The sequence below is a fragment of the Hylobates moloch genome, unplaced genomic scaffold (genome assembly GCF_009828535.3).
Source record: "Hylobates moloch isolate HMO894 unplaced genomic scaffold, HMol_V3 SCAFFOLD_10, whole genome shotgun sequence".
Taxonomy (NCBI): domain Eukaryota; kingdom Metazoa; phylum Chordata; class Mammalia; order Primates; family Hylobatidae; genus Hylobates; species Hylobates moloch.
In genome coordinates, this window is record NW_026652285.1 from 9,575,061 (window position 1) to 9,597,866 (window position 22,806).

A 22,806-nucleotide genomic window follows, 5' to 3' on the forward strand; every position below is an offset into this window, starting at 1 on the left:
GGACATAAGAACTAGTTAGGACCACTGGTGGTGGATTAAATGACTGACGTTGTGACTTCATCTCTTGGTTTTCTTCTTCTGGTGCAGTATTTCTTCATTTGAGCTGCACAAATGGTAGTTAACCAGATGTGGTCAGGAGATGCCTAGCTGAATTATCTTACCTTTCCTCTGCAATGGAAAACAACTGTTTTTGATATATACATTTTTAGGTGATGCTTGCTTTTTCAAAACACAATTCTTTTATTTATTAAGGCATGCCTAATTTTAAATGTTATTGATGTATTTAATCGTATTTGTATCCATTTGTTTATTCAATCAATCATTAGTTATTAGCACTTATGTTCCAAGCATTGTGCTGGGAGCCACAGGCAGAAGAATAAACAGCAGACACATCTCCACCGTAATGCAGGCAGTGACAAGGACAGACACTAAATGGAGGTCCAGGGAGAGCCAATAGAATGCACTGTACTGGTGGAGGGAAGCAACAGTGTTTGAGGAATCCAGAGCAGGGCATGTGACTATATCACAGCAGAGAGAGCATAGGGAGAGAGGTGTGAGAGGAGGGCCAGAGCATGCAAGGCCTTAGGGCTTGTGGACTTTATCCAAGGGTGGAGCTTTAAGTATTGATCACATTTGCTTTTTTGAAAGCTTCCCTTTGGCTGCAGGGTGTAAGGAATTGAGTGCCTGCTAATGGACCAGTTAGGAGGCTACTATGTTGGTCCCAGGAAGGAATGACGGGGTCTCTGGTTGCGATGGAGCAGTGGAGAGACAGAGAAGTAGACAGGCTTTACAAGTAGAGATATAATCTATTAGAGACAGTAACTTACTGGGCATGAGAGGCAAGAAAGAAGGAAGTGTCAGGGTAAGTATCTCACATGAGCTACTGAGCAGACCGTGATGCTCCATTAATGAGGATAGGGACAGGAGGCAACCGTGATTCAGACAGGCTATGCAATCTGTTTGAGACACCTGAGAGAGATCCCAGTGAAGATGTTTCTCACACTTCTTTCTCTCATAGAATTAAACCTGATCCCCTGAACACAAAGTGAACAACATCGAGGATGGCAAACACAGATCATCAGCAGTGGAGATGGCAAGCAGATATCCACACCATTACGGCCAGCAAACACGGCAAGGAGAACACATACTTCATTGCCCCATTTAAAAGTGAAAAAATATTTTAAAGAGATAGGAGATATCTGGGTTCTATTTAAAATTTTTTTTTTAACTAACTGAATTCATCATATCAAGTTCCTCAGTGATTCAAACTTCATGGTATAATATAAACACAATACCTTCCTCCCATAAAACGTTAACTACTGAGGTCTCATGAAATTCAGTTTTTTAAAAAATACAATAAAGAAGCTATACAATGTCAGCACATGAATAAATCACCATAGCATTATTTAGCTATGAAGTGCTTGTAAGTTTCTCCCTGGGGCCTGAAAGCTTAAGGAGATTAATAACTCCTCCCTTCTCAGGCCCAGTCCCAAGGTGCAACTTGGGGCAGCAGCTTGCGCCAGCAAGATAGCAGAAGCAGGAAGAGAGTCCGCCTGAAGACATGTACTCCTAAAGATTGAGAAAGAGGCCATCGGGGTACAACACAGCAGTTACGTCAGACTACGACACTTCCCGTTTACAGGAGACTATAAAACCTTTGCCCCACCCTCACTTGGTGCTGAGGCCATTTTAGGCCTCAGCCCGCCTGCACCCAGGCGCTCATTAAAACAGCATGTTGCTTCACACCACCTCGGATGTTGTCTGTTAGCGCGCTCTCGGGGTTTGAACCGATACAAGAACCTTAACAGTGCTGAGTGTCCAATAATGACAGGCATGAAGATTTAAACCAAAACGTAAGAATGAAAATTACCTATTAATAATAATATGACACTGATTTTCTCTTTCAACCAACAATAAACATAATTTCTCCAACATGTGGCTCAATATTTATATATTTATTCCTTTTCATCCATTCCATTTAGAAATGATTTCCCATTATGGTAACATTTGGCTACTTGGCATGCCTAGGGAAGTAGTTAGCTGCATTTTACCTTAACTGGGGAGTTAGCTTATTTATAAATCAACACCGCTCAGGAAAATGAAGGATACCTGGACCTGATGCAGAAAACTCTTTAGTAGGAATTCACAATTATATGACTTGATAACAATTATGCATTTTAAATAATATTAAAAACCATCTGAATTACAGTATTAAACATACTTCTTTTTTTTGAGACCCACGGTGTTGTCTGGACTGCAGAGCAGTGGCATGATCGCAGCTCACTATAACCTCCACTTCACAAGCTCAAGTGATCCTCCCACCTCAGCTTCCTGAGTAGCTGGGACTACAGGCGTGGACCACCACATCCAGCTAATTTTTGCATTTCTTGTAGAGACGGGGTTTTTGCCATGTTGCCCAAGCTGTTCTCAAACTCCTAAGCTCAAGCAATCTGCTGGCTTCAGCCTCCCAAAGTGTTGGGATTACAGGTGTGAGCCACCATGCCCAGCCAAACATACTTTTAAAAAACAAATAAATCCCACAGATGGCTGAGGACTTTAACTAAATAGAATAAACTTAAGATTCTCATCCCTTCCCACTCTCAAATTTATACTGGTAGGAAGCCTCTCTACCTTACATGGTACTGAGGTATTTCACTCCATGGGAGGGGTCTGTGGACGACAGGAAACCTAAACAGTATATCCTGTCACTTTTAAATAACTATGACTAATTCAGAAAATGACAGAAAACTTAGTCAGTACACTGCATCACTTTTTTTTTTGAGATGGAGTGTCGTTCTGTCACCAGGCTGGAGTGCAGTGGTGTGATCTCAGCTCACTTCAATCTCTGCCACCCAGGTTCAAGTGATTCCCCCGCCTCAGCCTCCCAAGTAGCTGGGATTACAGGCGCCTGCCACCACGCCTGGCTAATTTTTTGTATTTTAGTAGAGATGGGGTTTCACCACGTTGGCCAAGACAGTCTTGATCTCCTGACCTCGTGATCCGCCAGCCTCGGCCTCCCAAAGTGCTGGGATTACAGGTGTGAGCCACCGCGCTTGGCCCACTGCATCACTTTTTTAAAAATGTAGTTCCTTATCCCTCTTTTCATAACATGTGAAGACTCTGATGTATTTAAAGAAAGGTTTTCCCAGGTGTTATTAAAAATCCTCAGGTACCCAGATAGGCAGCTTTTGGGCACAGGCTGGGAGGCACAGTAGTCCCCCTTATCCAAAGTTTCGCTTTTCATGGTTTCAGTTATCTTCGGTCAACCATGGCCCAAAAACATGAAGATATTTCGAGAGAAAGATCACATTCATATAACTTTTATTACAGTTTATTGTTATAATTGTTCTATTTTGTTATTGCTGTTAATCTCTTACTGTGCCTAAATTATAAATTAAACATCATCACATCTGTGTAAATATAGGAAAAAACAGTATATATAGTGTTCAGTATAGGTGGTCTCAGGCATCCACTAGACGTCTTGGAGTGTATCCCTCGCAGATAAGGAGGAGCTATTGTAGTCGTGACAAGAGGCACTGAAGACTTTCACAGGTGGTTAACGTCAAGCGCATGGATTACTTTCATTTCAGTTTACTGTCACAAAATTTTCTTAAATTCAATAAACAGATTCACTCTAATCTAATATTTATTATGCATCAACTCTGTGCCTAGAATTATTTTAGATCCTTTCCATGTATGTTGCTAATTATATGTTCACTAAATATTAATAGAAAATCTTCTAAAGCCCTCTTTTGTTGACATCATGTGCCCAGTTACAGATAAGAAAGAAATACGTTTATGCCAATCATTTAACCATCATCTCTACTTGGAGAAAGCCGAATTACAAAGCACAGCTTTCACTGACCTGGGAAGGAGATCTACTTCTACTACAGAATGGATTGCATGAGTAGAAAAACCGGAAAGTTTCCCAGACGCTCCTAAAGTTATTGTTTGACTATTGTTTTTGTTGCAGTGAATTAATAGCCAACAAGGAACTGAGCAAAGTATTTTAAAATCAGCCAAAATGTTTATTGAATGAATGAAGGGCCAGACAGACACCTTGTCTGCTGGCTCTCCTTGGCTTTCCTTGTCAGAAGTCTGTAACATCTGTAAGGCTGCATTTTCTCGTGGAAAGCTTTTAATACTTCCTATATTCTGCACTATCCTTATACTTCCAAATCTGGCATTTTCTTTTAGCTTAAGTTTACCCTTTTTTAAAGAATAATCTTCCTTGTGTCTAAGGTAGAGTAAGTGGTTACTTCCCTTCCCCTGTCCACAGTTAAGGAGGCTCAATCACTGCTTTAACGTTGGGAGTGTCTGGAGGCACACGGAACTTCTACGATGCTAATCTGGTAATACTGTAACTCTTTTGATGCCAACAGCCCCTGAATGGAAGCTAAGAATGTGAGATGGCATCCCCAAGTGAAATATCAAAAGCTGCTCACTGGGGCCGTCAATAATGTCTGTTCATTTTGGGATAGAGTGATTATGGTAAGGGAAAGGGAGCTGAATTTGGAAGGGTGTAAAGAAGACCTAAAGTAGGTGAAAGACATCAGCTATCACCACTCTGCAAAGAGTTTTCATCTTTAAATGATGGTTGAGATATGGCATTTTACAGCTTTCTTCCTAGATTGTAATCAAGTTTCCTAAGACACTGTGAACCAAATTTCTTTTTATTTATACTTATTTCTAGTATACTGCTCTGGGGCTCAAAAAGGTTTTTAGTAAGGTAAGAGGGAACTGAAACCACTAAGAAATTCATTATTAAAATTTCTAAGTATTAAATGGGTCCACATTCAGATACACAAATCAACACATGCTAAAGACAAACATGATTTGGATAATCTACTACTTTACTTTAGCCAGTCAGTCCTTTTCCACTTGTGAAAATAACCAAGTATTTTCTATACTCAGGAATACCAGACATCAGGAAGTGAACTAAGAGAATAAAAATGCAGTGGCAAAGAAAAGAGTCAAAAACTAAAAACAGATCAAATACATCAGGAAATGGAAAAAACAAATAATTTTCCCTATTTTTTTAGTCCCTCTAGCAGAACTTAAATCTCTTTTATTGCTAGATCTAATTGAGAAAGAAATTTGTGTAGGTAGATTTGTTGCCAATTTAAGACAAATAATATAATATTTTTTAAGTATCATCCCAACCATGACTGCATTCTGAGCTTCATAAGCCATTAAGAAAATCTTTAATTGTTCTAAAAAAATAGCTGTCCTCAATCTCTTCAATAAATGGGGTTAGGAAAACTGGATATCCATATACACAAGAATGAAAATATAACTTTATCTCCCCTCTTAAAGAAGAATCAATTAAAAATGGATTAAAGACTTAAACATAAGACCTGAACCTATAAAGCTACTAGAAGAAAATACGGGAAAAGCTCAGTGACACTGGTCTGGGCAGTGATTTCTTGGATATAACCTTAAAAGCAAAGAGCAAAACCAAAAAAAAGAGCAAAACCAGACAAATGGGATTGCATCAAACTAAAAAGCTTCTGCATCACAAAGGAAACAATTAATGGAGTAAAGAGACAACCTACAGACCGGGAGAACATACCTACAAATTGTTCTTTGGAAAGGGGCTAATATCCATAATATACAAGAAACTCGAACTACTCAATAATAAGAAAACAAACTTTATTTAAAAACGGGCAAAGGACTTGATATTTCTCAAAAGAAGACATACAAGTGATCAACACATAGGAAAAACTGCTCATCTCTAATAATAAGAGAAATGCAAATTAAAACCATAATGAGATATCACCTCATACCTGTTAGACTGGCTATTATCAAAAAAATGAGATAAGAAGTGTTAGAGACGATGTGGAGAAAAGGGAACCCTTGTACACTGTAGGTGGTATTATAAATTATACAGCCATTTTGGAAGACAGTACAGAGTTCTTCAAAAAACTGAAAACAGAATTACCTTATGATCCAGCAATCCCACTACTGCATATATACATACCCACCAAAGGAATTAAAATCACTATGTCAAAGATAAGTCTGCACTCTCAATCACTGCACCATTATTCACAATAGCCAAGATATAGAAACAATCTAAGTTTCCATCAACAGAGGAATAGATTTTTAAAATGCGATATATATATATATATATATATATATATGTCTCATAATACTATTTAGCTTTTATTTTAAAAAATAGGAAATTCTGTCATTTTTGATAACATAGATGAAACTAGAGGACATTATGCTAAGTAGAATAAGCCAGGCAGAGAGAGACAAATACCACATGACCACACTTACATGTGGATTCTAAAAAAGTCGAACTTAATAGAAGTAGAGAGTAGATGGTGGCTACCAGAGGCTAGAGACCAGGGGAGGATTGGATGGGGAACTGGGAGATGCTGGTCAACATGTACAAAGTTTCAGTTAGAGAGGAGGAAAAAGTCACAGCAGGGTGACTATAGTTAATAACAATGCATTGTATATTTCAAAATAGCTAAAGGAGCTATTTGTTTTTGTCTTTTGTGTTTTTGTTTTTGTTTTTCCAGAGACAGGGTCCCACTCTGTTGCCCAGGCTGGAGTGCAGTGGCATAATCATAGCTCACTATAGCTTCAAACTCCTGGGCTTGAGTAATCCTCCCACCTCAGCCTCCTGAGTAGCTAGGACTACAGGTGCGTGCCACAACACCAGCTAATCTAAAAGAGACGATTTTTAACTGTCCTTGTCACGAAGAAATGATAAATATTTGAGGTGACAGATATGCTAATTACTCTGATTCGACCAGTCCACAATGTATACATGTATCAAACATCACACTGTACCCCATAAATATAATTATTTGTAAATTAAAACAAGGAAAAAAGGAAAGTGGCTGTCCCCTAGTTCAATCTTGCTCATTTAAGCAGTAAACAGTTTCTCTAAGTGTCTATTAATATGACATTTCAAAAAAGTGAAAGAAAAACTAAGCTTATTTATCAATATTATTATTTGCAAATCTTAAACAAGTCTCACATCTTCTGTGAATAAGATTTGAAACTAAATAATGTGTGATTGAATAACTAAAACTACTAATATTCTTATTTTAAAATTCCAGGAAATACTTTGTCTCAAGATTTTGCTTATAATTCGTCTAAGTTTAAAAAGTCAAGGGTTTGGCCAGCGTGGCCAGTATATTTGGCAGAGACAGGGCTGAGGATTCGGCTGGATCACTGGGCTGGTGGTGGGGCCAGGGTAAGGATTCCACTGGTGCAGCTGGGTTGTCCAGCAGGGGAGGGGTCTAGAAGTGGCCTGCATGGCAGGGGGAGTGGAAATTGGTGACATACAGGAAGACTGAGAAAATAAGTATATATGTTGAGGATAATGGGAGCCCAGGTTTCTTCCTACCACAGAAAGAAATTACAAATATGAAAGAGGGAAGGTTAAAATAAACCCCATGGTGTTAGATTGAAATGGTAAATATCAATATGGTATCTATCAATAAATAGACAAAGAAATAGATGTAGACATATGTATGTATGTGCATTCCCCAACCGCCTTCCTAGCTCTGTTTGCTTAGAAAGTGTAAGAGCAATGACACACCAATGGCAACAACCATATCTACCACCCAGTTCTTGATTTCTAAATGCTATATTAAAGGAAACGGCCAAATCCATAATGGGGACACAGAAAATACAAGATGAACCTGGACTATCTTTATGAGCCACAAAATAAGGAAGTTCTCATAGAATGACAGACATGTCCAAAGGATACTGCAGCCAGCTGAAAGGGACCTCCACTATCCAAATCTGGGATCGTTTATTGTGGAAAATAAGGAGAATCAATTCAGTTGTTGACTATCTGTTCTCAGTCTTGGCTATGTGGTCTACAGCTTTTACCCTGACCAGCCTTCTAGGAGACATATACCATTGATTACAAGGGAGATCAGACCAATGGGAATGAACTGGCACAAATTCATCACCACAAATGAACAAACAGCTCAAATCTGTGCTCTTCTGACAGTATGATCATTTGTTTAAAGTACCTAATATGTAGATGCCTACGCATCACCACATATGTATATATTTTGCTAATAAGCTTCCTCTTTGGACACAGAGAAGCAACACATTTATTTATGCTTTGAGTACTTTATTATGTCAAGGTACTAACAGTTTGGATGCAGAGACAAATTGTTTCAATTGCTAATGCATTAAAAAACATTTTTTCTAAGTTTTATTTTTAATATCAGCTAAAGAAAAAATTTTTTTTCTGGGAAATAACTTGTAAAACATGGTATCAATTAAGTTGGTCTTAAATTTTCCCTTTCTCAAATCCTGACTAATCTGACTAATCTGACAAAGATTAATCACTTAGGGAAGAAAAATATTTTTCACTGTTAAAAATCTGTGGTTAAGAGTTAGTTTGACTTTTAAAAATAATTTTCATATTGAAACAATTTCAAACTTAAAAGTTGTAAGAAGACCATTAAAAACTCCTAAATTTCATTCAGATGAATGCCCAATTGTTAATGTTTTCAAATTTGTCTTATTCTCATATACACGTATGTGTGTATGTAGACCTACAACATATATATACATACAGATCTATTTCACTTGTTTATACAGATTATAATAATCTATTTCTGTGATCAACCAACTTATTTTAAACACAGAATGATACACGATTTTGTTCTTCAAATGATGCTTCATCAAGTTAGGAAAGGTACCTGCTGGTCTGAAAAAGCTGGAGGTTTCATTTTGTCTTGGTTTTAGATTTGGTGGCCAAATCGCACTATTACACACTAGTCCAGTAGCCAAACTGTCTATGGAAGTTAGACAGGCAAAGATAAGTGGAACAGAAAAGAAGTAAGTCAAACAGGTCATGGTGAGGGCTGTGAGAACATGAGCCCTGTATAAAGTAAGCAGCTATTAACTCCAGCAGACGGTTCCCATTCTGAAATGTGAACCAAGTTGTGCCAGAATTTCCAATTTTTCTTTCTTTCTTTTTTTTTTTTGAGACAGAGTCTTACTCTTTCGCCCAGGCTAGAGTGCAGTGGCGCGATCTCGGCTCACTGCAAGCTCCGCCTCCCAGGTTCACGCCATTCTCCTGCCTCAGTCTCCCAAGTAGCTGGGACTACAGGCGCCCGCCACCATGCCTGGATAATTTTTTGTATTTTTAGTAGAGATGGGGTTTCACCGTGTTAGCCAGGATGGTCTCGATCTCCTGACCTCGTGATCTGCCCACCTCATCCTCCCAAAGTGCTGGGATTACAGGTGTAAGCCACCGCGCCCGGCCCAGAACTTCCAATTTTTCAAGAGAAGCTGGAAATATGTATTTTGAAAGGATGTTATCCTATTTTAAAACCAAACTAATGTTTACAAATTATGAAATTGGTTCGGGAAAAAAATCATCTATAGCTTATATACATCGCACTACCAGCTGACAGGTGTAATAATCATTCCCAGTTAATTTCTGGTCATGCCTAATCTGAAAGTTCTGACACCATAAATAGGCAATACACACTTTGCAAAAACAATGAAAAAAAACGACCCTAACCCCAAGGATCCTGCAGTCAATTCTCTTGCAAAGGAAGTGATGCAATAGAAACTACACTCTTGCTGGCAAGGATTGATTCCATATTACAAAACATCTGCTAAGCAGAGCTTTTAAAGGAATCTTACAGAGTAGTCCCACTTACAAAGAATCTAATCCAAACACAGTAATTACCAGGAAATTTGTAATGATTCAAGGGAACAAAGACTTTTGTTTTTAAATTTTTTAAATTGTTTTAAAAAAGAACACAAGCAAGGAAATTCCCTTTGCATTCAAAGGCTGAATGGAAGATTTATCTAGTAATACTAGTATTTATATGCAGTCATCCCTTGATACCAGTGGAGGGTTGGTTCCAGGACCCCCGTGGATAGCAGAATTCTTGGATGCTAAAGTTCCTGACATAAAATGGCATAGTATTTGCATATAACCTATGCACATCCTCCTGTATACTTTAAATCATCTCCAGATACTTATAATGCCCAATACTATGCAAATGCGATGTAAACAGTTGTTATACTATATTTTGGGGGAATGATGACCCAAAAAAGTCTGTACATGTTCAGTACAGATGTAGATTTCCAAATATTTTCTATTAGCAGTTGGTTGAATCCACAGATGCAGGACACATAGAGGGCTCTAATAGTATGACTAACACTAACTAGTATGACTAGGGTTTACTTTGGAATATACTAAAATTATTAATAAAATATACTAAAGGAATATACTAAAATTATTAATAAAACTGATGCAATTTCTATTTTTAAATATTGTCCTTTAAGAACTATTTGAAGACCCACCATCTCCATAAGGCTTTTCTTGACACCTCTAGCCTGGAGTGATCTTTCTCCCTCCACTGGACTTTCAGGACAATTACGGTCTCTGCAATTTATTTGCCAATTAATTGGATGTTGCACTGGGGCATCTCGTCTATTACCCTTTTAAGCAATTAAACGTTTCACTGCTATCTAGTATTTTAAATGTTTCTACATTTGTTTATATTCTCTAATAGTTCCTAGAACAGTGTTATTTCAAGGGTTCCAGTCTGCAAACTGTCTGTTGCTTGGTCTGTGATAAGTAAGGAAATAAAGAGTTTAGTAACTTTTATGACAATTTGACATTACAGTGGCAGCCAAGAGCAAGATTAGTGGACTCATTTTATTCAACAAAGTATAGAGCAGTCTGGATGCTATCAAACTCACATGGTGAGGTTGCACGATGAGGTCCTGTGTGATACAAGCTGGATTAGTCACACACAGTCTGACCATGTTACAAAGTGTCATATTTAAGGGTATTATATAAACTCTTAGCTCAAAATATTATTTGCATTGTATTAAGAGGTAGGGCCTTTGGGAGGTGATTGGATTATGAGGTTTCTACCCCCATGAATAGAATTAGTGCCCTTATAAAAATGGCTTAGGGAGCTTGCTTGCCCCTTCTGTCATGTAAGGACACAGCAAAAAGGTACCAGCTATGACGAATGGATCCCAACAGACACCAAATCTGCTATCAATACCTTGATCTTGGACTTTCCAAATTCCAGAACTGTGAGCAATACATTTCTGTTGCTTATAAGTTGCTGAGTTTAAGATATTTTGTTATAGCAGCCCAAACAAACTGAAACATTACGGAAATAAAAAGTACATTATTTATTTTTAATCCTAATTTGGTTTCACGCCTAATCCTTTGCAAAATAAGCTTTATGGACTCCTTTGTCTCCAAAATACATGTATTTTCTGAGTGTACAGTCATTGCAAACCAAATTATGGTGAAGGAAACAGGTTCAGAGAAATGAAGACCAAAAGAGATTGTACTAGCTGTTACTCGGAGATGTGATTTCCTCACATGTTGAGTTTGGTTTTGAAACCAAAACCAATGGAGAAGTGTGTTATTTGCAGAGATGACTAATGAAGCAATCAAACCATCAAAATTAGACAGCATTTATATATAAAACAAACATTACTTCAAGGCCAAAATAATTCTTTGAAAAAAAAATGATAGCTTTAAAAGCTGATATTTACAGGATAGTCTAACCCTGGTCAAGGAGGCTCTTTCAGGTTGGGCTGGTTCAAAGAAGCACTGCTCTTGGATCTGATTTCTGGAAGAGCTTTTTCAAAGATTATGTGTTCCTTCCTAGAGTTACTCCCTGACAGACATAGGACCTCAAGCCACATCTTTAGGGCTTTCCACCATCTTTATTTTCAGGTTATCTGCAACTTCAACGAATAAACTGCCTTCTGGGGTTTGATGAGAGGTAAAAGTTCATGATTATAAAAGTAACCTTATGGCCGGGTGCGGTGGGTCACGCCTGTAATCCCAGTACTTTGGGAGGCCGAGGTGGGCGGATCACAAGGTCAGGAGATTGAGACCATCCTGTCTAGCATGGTGAAATCCCGTCTCTACTAAAAATACAAAAAAATTAGCCAGGAGTGGTGGCATGCGCCTGTGGTTCCAGCTGCTCAGGAGGCTGAGGCAGGAGAATCACTCGAACCCAGCAGGCGGAGGTTGCAGTGAGCCAAGATTGCACCGCTGCACTCCAGTCTGGGTGACAGAGTGAGACTCTGTGTCCAAAACAAACAAACAAAAACAAAAAAAAGTAACCTTATCGCACCATACCTAAGGTGTTATGTTGTTTTTCAATTAGAGTTTAAATGTATTTTTTAAATGTATATTTAATATGTATCCCATTTGTAAATTAGAATGTTTAGCTTTGCAGAAATAGTCATTAATCTGTGAAAAGTGAATCTTCAGCCTCAACTTCCCGGGCTCAGTGATTCTCTCACCTCAGCCTCCTAAGTAGCTGGGGACTACAAGTGCATGCCATCATGCCCAGCTAATCTTTTAAATTTTTAAAAATTTTTCACTAGAGACAAGGTCTCACTATGTTACCCAGACTGGCCTTGAGCTCCTGAGCTGAAACAATCCTCCTGCCTCAGCCTCCCAAAGTGCAGGTATTACAGGTGTGAGCCACCATGAATGGCCAAACCTCCACATTTTGAATGTCTAAAGAAATTAATAATAAATCTTCCGAGTAAGGATTATGTCATCTGTTACTATGTTTTTATAGCTCCAAGGGTGTTTGGCTTTCCAAGGCGCTGCTAGTCTGTTCCTTCTTGCTCACCATGAATGAATTGCTTATTTCGTTGCCTGCCCTTTAGTTCCAGCGTATTCAGGAAAGGAGTGGTGCAGAGTAAATAGTGAATGGCATTTCCTATTTTATAAAACTGGCAACACGTAAGCCTTAACTAAATAACATAGGACGTATAAATAAAAGTGTAGGCAAATTTGGCAATTCTCTTTGGTCTATACATATTATACACACACATAAATAGGCTATAAGTTAATTTCATTTAAGGTGAAATAACAGTTGCACAACTCAGATTTCTCAAACTTGAATTTATTTTCATGGAGGATTTCACAAAGTCAATTTAAACCAGATTGGAAAAAACTCAAAAAATTAATACACAATAATCCTACTATTTTAATATGTATGAATAAAAGGTAAAGACTATAGTGTTTAAAGCAGTTTAAACACTTTATTATTGGGTTGAAAATATAAAAAATTACAGTAAAAATATTTAAACAGGGTAACCTTAGTTCCACTCTCTAGAGGTTCCTATTGTTAACACGTATTCTCCCATAAAACTTTATGTTCCTATACCCTATGTATATACATATTTAAAACAAAATTATATATAATATGTAAAATATACACTATATCTTATGTGTCATATTATATTAATATATCTTGTCTGTATGTGATATATATCATATAATCTGATCTACATGTTTTTCTCAATTAGGATGTCTTAAATACTAAAGGTAACATTAGCAGTAAATAGTAAAGCAGGCTTATATCCCAAACATCTCATCTGTTCTCCTGCACTTCCGCGGGCGTTAGGCAAGGCCATGCTATTAGCTCTGCCCGACAGGCTGTGGGATACACACACACTTCTGGGCCAAAGCACAGAAAAGCTGGTGTGCACATGCTTTGGTGACTGAAGAACCTCTGTGTTTGAGATGGCAGAGCCACAAGATCAAAGCAGCTTGCATGCTCAGTGATTGCCTGGAGAGTCCCCTGGATTCACAGAAAAGTTTATGTGAGTGAGAAATAAGCCTTTCTTACATTAAAGCCACTGAGACTTTGGGGTTGTTTGTAATTGTAGCATAACCTACCCTATCTTAATCAGCAACCCTTTCACATTACCATATTTGCATACCTCATTTTCCTAAATAACAGCATAGATATGTTATAATTGAGACGTCAGCCCCTACTGATGTACTTTTAGGTTGCTATTGTTACTATAAACAATGTTATCATTAATATCACCTTAGCCACAATTTTCCTAACCCAAACAAGCATTTCTGTGGGGGAAAATTTCTTCAAGTGAGAACTGATGGGTCATAGAATACTAAATTTGATGTTTTGGAAGGCCAAGGTGGGAGGATTGTTTGAGGTCAGGAGTTCAAGATCAGCCTGGGCAACATAGTAAAACTTTGTCTCCGCAAAAAAACTTAAAAATTACCCAGGCATGGTGGTGCATGCCTGTGGTCCTAGTTACTCAGGGGGCTGAGGCAGGAGGATTGCTTGAGCCCTGGAGTTCGAGGCTGCAGTGAGATATGATCATACCACTGCACTCTAGCCTGGATGAGAGCCTGTCTCTTTAAAATAAATAAATAAATAAATAAATTTGAAAGAAATATTTAAGTAAATATCAAAAGATATAAAAGGAATGCAGTAAAAAGGTTTCCCTCACACCTTATCCCAGAACTTCCAGTGCTTTTATCTGACTATAACCAATGCTATCGATTTCTAATGTATTCTGAGCACTGTGAATGGAATATTTGTGTCCCACTCCCTGCCACGCCAAAATTCATACACTGAAATCTAACTCCTAATGTGATGGTATTTGGAGAGGGGGCCTTTGGGGGTAACCAGGTCATCAGGGTAGAGCCCTCATGAATGAGATTAGTGCTCTTACAGGAAGAGGCCACAGAGCTAACATACTCTTTTTCTACCATGTAATAATACAATGAAAGGGTGGCAGTCTGCAACCCAGCAGAGGTCACTCACAAAAACTCAACTATGTCAGCATCCTAATATTGGACTTCCTGGCCTCCAGAACTGTAAGAAATAAATTTCTGCCATTTATAAGCTACCTACTTTATGATATTTTGTTAGAGCAGCCTGAAAGACTAAGACACTGAGAAATTTTGTATGCAAATTTTATGCCTTTATGTATAGCCATATGTATATGTATATATGTAAATATGTGTATGTATATGTACATATAAATACACACATGCACATGCGTATGTATATTTGGGGTAGATTTGAGAGATATTTCTAAATTGTATCTCAAAGAAAATGCCTGCTCTCCCACACCCTCCTAGGGCTGTTTTTATTCATTTTTATTTTTGATTAAAAAAAAAAAAACTGTCACCCATCCTGGAGTGCAGTTGTGCAATCACAGCTCACTGCAGCCTCAAATTCCTGAGCTCAAGCAATCATCCCACCTCAGCCTCCTGAGTTGCTAAGACTACAAGCATGTGTCACCACACCCAACTAAATTATTTTGTTTTTTATTTTGTAGATATGGGGGTCTTGTTATGTTGCCCAGGCAGGTCTTGCACTCCTGGCCTCAAGCAATCTTCCCAACTTGGCCTTCCAAAGTGTTCGAATTACAGACATGAGCCACTGTACCTGACCTAGGCTTTTTTTTTTTTTCTTTTTTTCTTTTTCTGAGACAGAGTCTTGCTCTGTTGCCCAGGCTGGAGGGCAGTGGTGTGTTCTTGGCTCACTGCAACCTCCACTTGCTGGGTTCACATGATTCTCACGCCTCAGCTTCCCAAATAGCTGGGATTACAGGCATGTGCCACTATGCCTGGCTGATTTTTGTATTTTTGGTAGAGACAGGGTTTTACCATGTTGGCCAAGTTGGTCTCAAACTCTTGGCCTCAAGTAATCTGCCTGTCTTGGCCTCCCAAAGTGCTGAGATTATAGGTGAAAACCACTGCGCCCAGCCATTGGGCTGTTTTTAAAACAAGGGGCACTCATGCAGTGTTTCTGTGCTCAGCAATAATAGCAACTGCTAATACTTGGACAGGCCTTTTGCATCATCTTATTAGAAGGGGTCCAACTATAATTGCCAGGTGAGCTAATAATCTATATAGTATTTGCAGTACAAATTCACAATGATCAATGATCTGCTTCTCTAAAGACAGGCAAAAACTAATTAATGCTTCCTCTATACCTAAAGGCAGTGGGAAGGGCTAAGTAAAGGGTGAAGGGAAAAGGCCAGGACAAAGCAAAAGCAGTGGTGTGCAGGTGACCTTGAGAAGCATGAGCAGCAAGCAGCCAGGAGAATGATGTGGCTGAAAGGTGTATGTGAACACTGGGGAGAAGTGGTGAAGGGGAGGAAGTAGTGGGTAGCCAGAGTTAGGAATCAATGTGACAAGGGACTATATATGAAGGGTGAGGAAGCTGCAGAGAAGAGCACCCAGACAGCAGACAGGGAGGCTGAGAAAGGGAGGGGAGAGTAGGTGGCAAGAGAAACAGAAGGGCAGATACAAAGAGTTCTAAGGGTGACCCTGAAGTTTAGAGTTCACAGACTCAGAAAAGGTACAGATGGTTGGGTGTCCTGTGTCAGAATGTGCTGGAGGATTTTCCCTGGTAATTTAGGTTTAAACAGCACATGATTGAAAATTCCTGATCTCTGTTTCTCATGTTTATACTTTTGGGGAACCATAAGGTTAAGTCTTTAACTTTTTTTTTTTTTTTTGAGACAGAGTCTTGCCCTATTGCCCAGGCTGGAGTGCAATGGCATGATCCTGGCTCACCACAATCTCTGCCTCCTGGGTTCAAGTGATTCTCCAGCCTCAGCCTCCTGAGTAGCTGGGATTACAGGCACCCACCACCACGCCTGGTTAATTTTTGTATTTTTAGTAGAGACAGGGTTTCGCCATGTTGGCCAGGCTAGTTTCGAACCCCTGACCTCAAGTGATCTGCCTGCCTCGGCCTCCCACAGTGCTGGGATTACAGGCGTGAGAAGTCTAACTTTTAATATGCCTTTAAATAACTCTGTCCACTTATCACAATTTCCTGGGCTTAGGATAAACGTATTCTGTTTGAGGAGTTGCCTTTTTTTTGGTAATTTAATATTTATGAGTCTTTTAAAAAGTAGATTAAATTATTTGGCCTTTTAAATTCTGAATTAATTTTAATGGGTTTAGGTTATTTGCCTTATGGCATTACACTGAAACCTTGGCAGACAGACAGCAATTGTAGCAACAGCTTCACCAAAAGTGCGTGTATTCCTTAAGAAGAGAGGGAGAAGGCTATCAGCCTGAGAGGCACCAAAGGATAAGGAAAACTTGAAGAAGACTGGAGGATACCATCAATAATGAAGAAAAGAGGAAGGAGCAGTTTCTGCTCTCAAAAGAGCATCTACATTTCCAGTTCAGACATTTCTTCCAACTGCCTATAGGATATTTCAACTAGGATGTCTCACTAAGCATCCCAGACTCAATGCATTTACAACATAACTCAAGTAAACCTCTACCAGTCAAACCTACTTATCCTGTTGTCTTCCTCATCTCCATGAATGGCTATCCACTTAGCCAAAAAGAAACTGGAAATCAATTGAGGCCTTTCTTCCCCTCCCTATGTGCAGTCAATGAGGATGCATGCTGCATCTCCCAAATCCATCCCCCCTACTCCAGCCCCAATCCTTGGTCTGACTTGATTTTCTACAGTACTTACTACCTAGTTTCCCTAACTTCAATGTGACTACTAATTCTTCATTTTTAGATATTTTACTTCTAATCATGAAATATTTCAAACCTTGTAGTAGATACTGTATGCCCTCTACCCACATTTATCTCCCAACTCTCTTTTTTTTTTTTTTTGCCAGGAGGGCTCTGATGCTGTTCAGGTGTTCATCCCTCACCCAGCCATGTGCTCCAAAAATGGAATGCTGTCCCCAGCTCCAAGAGAATGGATCTTGGTTAGTCTAAGGTAAAGCTGGGAATTCCAGTCTTCTTGTCATTGATGAGATTAGGAAGCTTTTCTTGGATCTGAGTGAAGGTGTGGGGCAATCCTTTTTGAAAGCTGTCATATGCACATATTGCCTGAGTTTTCATCTTGAGATGAGGAGAGCCAGTCTAAAAGGACAAGTCAAAATGCTGAGGAAATGGAAGGCACCTGGGTCCTTGAAAACATAACTGATAACTGAATTATCCAACCCAGGACCCGTTCTACTGCTACACTTCTTGTTATGGGAGATAAATAACTTTCCTTGTAGTTTAAGTCACTTTTATTTGGGTTTTTCTATTACTACTTGTAGCCAACACATTCCGCTACAAAAAGAGACAAGCTTGCCTTAATAGGCAAGTTGATAAGTTTAGTTTTGAATTCTGAGTTTGAGTTTACTTTTCCAAATGGAAACAAGATCAAAGGATGGATGAGAAGACAGGAGTGCAGAGATTCAAGAATTGGTACAGAAGGGATATTGAAGGCTACACAGAAGTGGCTGAAGTCATCAGGTATGATTATGACTCAAAATGGCAAACAATTATTCAGTGTTTTTTATGTGCTAGGCACAATTTCAAATGTACTACAAGAATTATCTCATTTATTCTCACAGTTCTAAGAGTTTCTCTTCCTATTTTACATATGGTAAAAAATGAGGACAGGAGAGGTCTAGTAACTTGCAAAAGGTTACAAAGGTCGGGGTGATAGAGCCACAGTTCAAACCCAGCAGTCTGACAGCAGAGTAAATGCTCTTAACTCTTTATGTTGTGTTACCTACACTTAAGTTAGAGGAAGTCAGAATGAAACACGAGAGTAATAAGCCTTCCAAGTGAGGGAACTGGAGAGACAAGTAGAGTACCAGGTCAAGGGGAGGAGTACTGACCTTGAGATATAGCCTGTGGGGTTCTGGGTAGGACAATGGAGAGGACTGCAGAAGTTCCAGCAGACACTGGGCACCAACTTCACCTGCTGCACAGTTTTGCTCAGAAACAGCAGCATGTTATAACACATTCAGCTTTCCTGCCTTAACAAAGTACTAAGTCACTTACAAATAGGAAAATAATCTTTATTGAGTACCTACAAAATGTCAAGCACTAGGCTAGGTAGAGACTTTGTATGTATAATATGCCATTTAATTCTCACAACCACCTTAACCATAATGGCAACATTAACTTTTCATGAACAATTTTGCCTAGCAAATATAACTTATACACATGGAGTCATCCACACCCATCATCCAATCCATTGGCAAATCTTGTTAGTTCAATCTTCAACAACTATCCAGCATTCAATCATTTCTCCTGTAAACGGTCTTCACTGATGATTTCCCAATATGTGAAAAGATATTCTGGCACTGACTTCAGTCTCTTCTTTATTATATCCTCAAATATCACTCTACAGACAAGTCTGAAAAAAGACTAGGTTCTTACACAACCTATTACTCATTCATCTAACAAATATTTTTTGTGCTAAGCAATATGCCAAGGGCTTAGACACAATGGTGATCAACATAACTATGGCCTGTGTTCCTCCAGACAGCCCAGTAGGGGATGCAGACAAGTAAAAGGAAAATGTAACAAAGGAGCTATTAGAGGAAATGCAGGGAGATATATTACAGTACAAATGAAAGGCAGTTAACCCAGACTTCAAGGACTGAGAAGGCGATCCCAGAAGTAACATCTAAGTTGAAAACTAAAGAATGGGTAGAAATTATTGAGGTGATGGGGTGTAGGAGGAGGAGTGGGAAAGAGTAGTGTGCCACATGGAGATCTCAGCAGGAACAGAGGCTGAGAGGCTTCAGAAAGAAAAAAGCATGTTTAAAGGATGGAGAGAAGTTCAGTAAGCCTGGAGCACAAGGCACAGAAAAGACAGTTACAGTAAAGGAAAGGAAAAATAGAAGAGAGGAGAATTAATTGTTGATGATACAAGGGCCTTCCAAGTCATGGTAAGAAGTTTTGACTACAGCATGGAAGTCTTAAGACTGGAGCTATGGAGGCCAGTTAAGAGACAGCTGCATCCATGGGACGTTTGATAGAAACCCATGCTAGAGCATGGTGGTAGTCACACTCAAAGATATTTAGGAGACTCAATTGACCTCATCTGGTGATTGACCAGATGGGAGTGGAGATGGTGAGGACAGACATGAATCAAGAATAACTAGATTTCTGCCATGGGCATTAGGTGGAAGGTTTAATACAAACTAGCTTTCACACGTTGGTAACTTTCTCGAGGCAGCAACACTTTTTAGAAAAGTGACCTGCCAGAGTTCAGGTCAGCCATATAAAAAACACTTCTCGCCGGGCGCAGTGGCTCACGCCTGTAATCCCAGCACTCTGGGAGGCCGAGGTGGGCGGATCATGAGGTCAAGAGATCGAGACCATCCTGGCCAACATGGTAAAACCCTGTCTCCACTAAAATTACAAAAAATAGCTGGGTGTGGTGGCGTGCACCTGTAGTCCCAGCTACTTGGAAGGCTGAGGCAGGAGAATCACGTGAACCCGGGAAGCGGAGGTTGCAGTGAGCTGAGATCGCACCACTGCACTCCAGCCTGGCGACAGAGCAAGACTCCGTCTCAAGAAAACAAAAACAAAAACAAAAACAAAACACTTCTGTGTTAACATTCTAAATTTATCCCTTTTTTTTCCTACTGCATTTATAAATAAGAGTAAATGCACAATGAATTTGTAAGCACAGAAACCATATAAATGACCTTATAAAACGGTGTGAGAGGAAGGAGGATAATGAAAGGCCTCCTTAATCAGAGTAGCCATTTGTTGGCTGTTAAGAGACATGTAATTTGGAGTAATGAAAGCAAGACAAAGAATTAGCAGACTATTTTAAAAGAAAACATATCTCTTCTAAGCAGGATGCATTACAAATAAGACATAAATTAATCATTGTTGAAAATTTAAATATTCACACTGGAATTGCTGTATTATCTATTAAAAGTTGCCTAGAGTAATGCTAATTGCTATTACAGATAAACTCCAAACTTTCAGTGGCTTTACACAAGAAGTTGATTTATTACCCATACATTAGTCCAATACAAACGTTTCTGTGGGGAGGGAGTGGGCCTTTGCTCCATGCAACTGTTCAGTGACATGTCTGACAAAAACGCTTCCATCTTCAACACATGACTTCAAGTTACCTTGCGCATCAACAGCCAGCCAGCAAAAGGGGCAGAGAATAGAGAATCACTTGCAGGAGGCTTTTATGAGTTAGACCTAGAAGTGTCTAGACCTCAAAAATTCCACTAGTGAGTACTCTGTCACATGACACGTAACTGCAAGGGAGGATGTGCCCCCAAAGAACAGGAAACACATTTTGGTGAATAATTAGCAGTCTGTTACGGATGGTAAATCCTGAAGACAAGATATATGACTTACTCACCTTTGCAGAGCTTAACAGTATCTTGAAGAAAATAGGCACTCAAGGCTCAAATACAATTCTGTTGAAAAAATACTTAATGAAAAAATTATCTCATAAGAGATCCATTTTGCTACATAAACTACTGCTAAAATACATAAACTGTAGGAAAAAAGATTTTCTGCCTCTTGACTTATAGAAGTTGCCCATTTCAACCTGGATTTTCCTTATTTACCAGGAAGACACCAAAAATACTGGGGTAGAAGAAACCATTCCAAACTTGTGGCTCAAGAATTGTGGCTCAAGAATTGTGACTACTATTTCTAAAGTATGGAAAAATATCAATGATAATGACTTAAATATTTTAAATTTTCATGTTTGCTCTTATTCTCATAATTTTTTTAAAAGCATAGTTTTTATTATGCTTAAGTCCAATCCTGGTCTGGCAGCCCTCTTCCCTCTCGTAGATTTGCCAATGAGAACAGGAGGCCTAAAGAGCACAGGCTTTGGCAAAGGAGAAACAAACAAGAAAGCATGCTGGCTCTGAATTCCCTTGGCCTCAAAGTGACACATCGCTCTGTGCAGAGTTCATTGGCCAATACCACAGGTTAGTCCTGTGATCCCCACCTAACTGCAAGCTAGGTAGGAAATGTTGAGAAAGACAAGGTAAGTGATTACCCTCTCTGCCACACCTGTATAGACTACAAGCCCCAGTTTCTTTTTCTTTTTTTTTTTTATTATACTTTAGGTTTTAGGGTTCATGTGCACAATGTGCAGGTTTGTTACATATGTATCCATGTGCCATGTTGATTTCCTGCACCCATTAACTCGTCATTTAGCATTAGGTATATCTCCTAATGCTGTCCCTCCCCCCTCCCCCAACCCCACAACAGTCCCCGGAGTGTGATGTTCCCCTTCCTGTGTCCATGAGTTCTCATTGTTCAATTCCCACCTATGAGTGAGAACATGCAGTGTTTGGTTTTTTGTCTTTGCGATAGTTTACTGAGAATGATGTTTTCCAGTTTCATCCATGTCCCTACAAAGGACACGAACTCATCATTTTTTATGGCTGCATAGTATTCCATGGTGTATATGTGCCACATTTTCTTAATCCAGTCTATCGTTGTTGGACATTTGGGTTGGTTCCAACTCTTTGCTATTGTGAATAGTGCTGCAATAAACATACGTGTGCATGTGTCTTTATAGCAGCATGATTTATAGTCCTTTGGGTATATACCCAGTAATGGGATGGCTGGGTCAAATGGTATTTCTCCACATCCTCTCCAGCACCTGTTGTTTCCTGATTTTTTAATGATGGCCATTCTAACTGGTGTAAGATGGTATCTCACTGTGGTTTTGATTTGCATTTCTCTGATGGCCAGTGATGATGAGCATTTCTTCATGTGTTTTTTGGCTGCATAAATGTCTTCTTTTGAGAAGTGTCTGTTCATGTCCTTTGCCCACTTTTTGATGGGGTTGTTTGTTTTTTTCTTGTAAATTTGTTTGAGTTCATTGTAGATTCTGGATATTAGCCCTTTGTCAGATGAGTAGGTTGCAAAAATTTTCTCCCATTCTGTAGGTTGCCTGTTCACTCTGATGGTAGTTTCTTTTGCTGTGCAGAAGCTCTTTAGTTTAATGAGATCCCATTTGTCAATTTTGGCTTTTGTTGCCATTGCTTTTGGTGTTTTAGACATGAAGTCCTTGCCCACGCCTATGTCCTGAATGGTATTGCCTAGGTTTTCTTGTAGGATTTTAATGGTTTTAGGTCTAACATTTAAGTCTTTAATCCATCTTGAATTAATTTTTGTATAAGGTGTAAGGAAGGGATCCAGTTTCAGCTTTCTACATATGGCTAGCCAGTTTTCCCAGCACCATTTATTAAATAGGGAATCCTTTCCCCATT

The 22,806-nt window shown here is 39.1% G+C and overlaps 1 protein-coding gene across 10 annotated transcripts in view; it reads right to left on the minus strand.

Moving 5' to 3' along the window:
* MYO1D (myosin ID) overlaps window positions 1-22,806 on the minus strand; it is a 386,481-nt gene that overhangs the window by 303,962 nt on the left and 59,713 nt on the right. Inside the window, exon 1 of one of the 10 annotated variants that reach the window (XM_058445327.1) lies at window positions 18,421-18,487. The exons of the other annotated variants lie outside the window; for them this stretch is intronic. The gene's annotated coding sequence lies outside the window, so the exon portion shown is untranslated. Of the gene's footprint in view, window positions 1-18,420; window positions 18,488-22,806 lie in introns of those variants that run through there. 10 annotated transcript variants of the gene reach the window in all.